Here is a 2,608-nt window from a genome sequence, read left to right on the forward strand (position 1 = left end):
CAGACCCCAAGTAACTAGGATAGACGTCTGGGTGAACTGACCGATCTCTTCATAACCCCAAGTGATTAGAAACCCCCACCCTCCGGCGGTGGGGGGGAACTCATGTAAAACATTTTCTCTGCAGTGTTTTATTTTAACTTCCAGTATGTTTTATTTTTCCTATGACTTGGATTTAATTGATAGTACTTATGCCTCACTGTAGGTCCTTTATAAACTATTTCAGTATTTGTGAGGATGTACATCATAGTAACTGGGAAGCTAAAAGTGGACATTATACCAACAAATTTACTCAATATTTCTGGAGAAAAAAATCAAATTCCCATCCAGGATGTGACATCAGAACTCAGAGTAACTCTTACTGAAATCTTAGTACAATAGTGCGGTGTTGGACCTCCCCTGGTGGCGCAGTGGTTGAGCGCTGGGCTGCCAAGCTGCCTGCAGCTTCTGCAGCGCCAGTTCAATCCCCGGCCACTGGCGAGGGTCCCACATGGTGTGCAGACCTCTCCTGCCGCCCGCTGCTCCCCTCAGCAGTGTATTTTGTCAGTCTGCCAGTTCTGTTCCCCGCTCTGACTCTGGTGAAGCCTCTCACCCTCCCGCGCTTCTGACTGTACCCAGTGCTTGTATAAACAAATAAATAAATCTTTAAAAAAAAAATAGTGCGGTGTTGATCAAAAGAAGACACAGGTTCTCATTAAACTGTTTTAATGGGTCTCAGAATTCTATGGCAGGTTTTGGTCAAGTTGTTTCCATTAAGAAGCATTGATTTAAAAAACTAGTAACTTAAAACCACCACAAAAAGAAACAAAAAGGTTCACAAACATACTCCTTTCTTTCTGAAGATTTTAGGATGCCTTGTTATCATTAACCAGTTTTTTCCTATTAAACTTAAATGGCCAGTTGAGATAAACAGTACTGAGGCCTCCCTGGAGGCCTAGGGGTTAAGTCTCAGTGTTACCAACATGATGGCCTCTGCAACAGCCTGAGTTAGATCCCCTGCCAGGGAGTTGACCCACATGGTGCAGCAGACCTCTCCTGTCTTTCCCGCTGCTCTCTTCAGCAGTGTATTTCAGTCAGGCTGTCTGTACTGCTCCCCACTCTGTCTCTGGTGAATCCTCTTACCCCATACCTCAGGCCTACACTCTAGTTCTTGTATGCAAAATTAAATAAATACAATCTTTAAAAAAACCCACAGTTCTGAGACCACTAAGACCAGGAGGCAGGTGATGGGGGTGATACTCATTTAGCTTTTGGGCAGATCTGGAGACCTTGCCAGCTCCAGCTGCCTTCTTGTCTACTGCTTTGATGACACCCACAGCAACCATCTACCTCGTCATGAACAGCAAGATGGCCCAGAGGCGGGGAGTCAGAGAAGTTCTCAATCCAGTGCGCTTGCCAGGAACCATATCAACTATGGCAGCATCACCAGATTTCAAGAACTTGGGGCTATCTTCCAACTTTTTCCCAGAATGACCATCTTCTTCAGCTCAGCAAACTTGCAAGCAATAGGTGACAATCCAGCACAGGTGCATCTCTGGCACTTGGCCAGGATGGCTCAGTACAACAACTTGAGCTGCGAAGCAGCAGCTTCCATCGGAGGGTCATTTTTGCTGTCACCAGCCATGCTGCCATGACAGATATCTTTGTCAGGCATGTTCTTGACATCGAAGCCCACATTGTCCCAGGAAGAACTTCACTCAAACCTTCCTGGTGCATTTCCACAGATTGTGCTTCAGTTATCACACTGGCTGGAGCAAAGGTGACCAGCATACCAGGTTTGAGAACATGTTTCAACTCGGCCCACAGACACAGTCCTGATACCACCAATTTTGTAAACATCCTGGAGGGGCAGGTGCAGGTCTTGGCACGATAGCGGCAGGATGGCGGCAGGATGGTGGCAGGATGGTGGCAAGATGCAATCCAGAGCTCCAGGCAGCAGGTCCCGTGGGCACTGCCCTCTGCACGAGTGTCTTTCCATCCCTTGCACCAAGGTGCATTAGCACTTAGCTCCAGCGTGTTATCTCCATTCCGACCAGAAATTCGCACAAATGCTACTGTGTCAGAGTTACAGCCAATTTTCTTATTGTAGGAACTGACTCCTTTAACGATGTCCTCACATCTTTTGTGCCTGCAGGGTGGCTCAGTGAAATCCTTTTACTAACACCAACAATTAGCTGTTTACCCCCGGTGTGTAAGCCAGAAGGGCACACTCACGGGCCGCCCGTTCTTGGAAGTCGCAGCTTCACATTCAACACCAGCAGCGGCGATCAGGACAGCGCAGTCAGCCTGAGATGTGCCTGTGACCATGGTTTTATAAAGTGTCTGTGTCCTGGGGCGTCACATAGCACCTGCAGGTTTCGGATGTCCACGGGGAGACGTCGAGGGGATGCCACGCTGATGCTCAGCTCTCAGCTTATCCAAGACCAGGCCTGCTTGAAGGAGCCCTTTTCCACCTCAGCAGCCTCCTCCTCAAATTCCTCACTGGTTCTTTTGTGGATCCCACCACAGGCGTAGGTCAGGTGCCTGTGGTGCTAGACTCGCCGGATTCAATGTGTCCAAGGACTACGATGTCCATGCGAGTCTTTTCCTGTCCCGTATCGGTGACTCTCAT

The 2,608-nt window shown here is 48.4% G+C and overlaps 1 pseudogene across 1 annotated transcript; it reads right to left on the reverse strand.

Annotated features, from left to right (window-relative positions):
• Window positions 1-1,236: 1,236 nt before the first annotated feature.
• On the reverse strand, window positions 1,237-2,608 carry LOC311176713 (elongation factor 1-alpha 1-like; annotated as a pseudogene). The gene has a single exon. The product of its transcript is annotated as an elongation factor 1-alpha 1-like (transcript).

Source organism: Talpa europaea, assembly GCF_964194135.1.
Source record: "Talpa europaea genome assembly, chromosome: 9".
Lineage (NCBI taxonomy): Eukaryota > Metazoa > Chordata > Mammalia > Eulipotyphla > Talpidae > Talpa > Talpa europaea.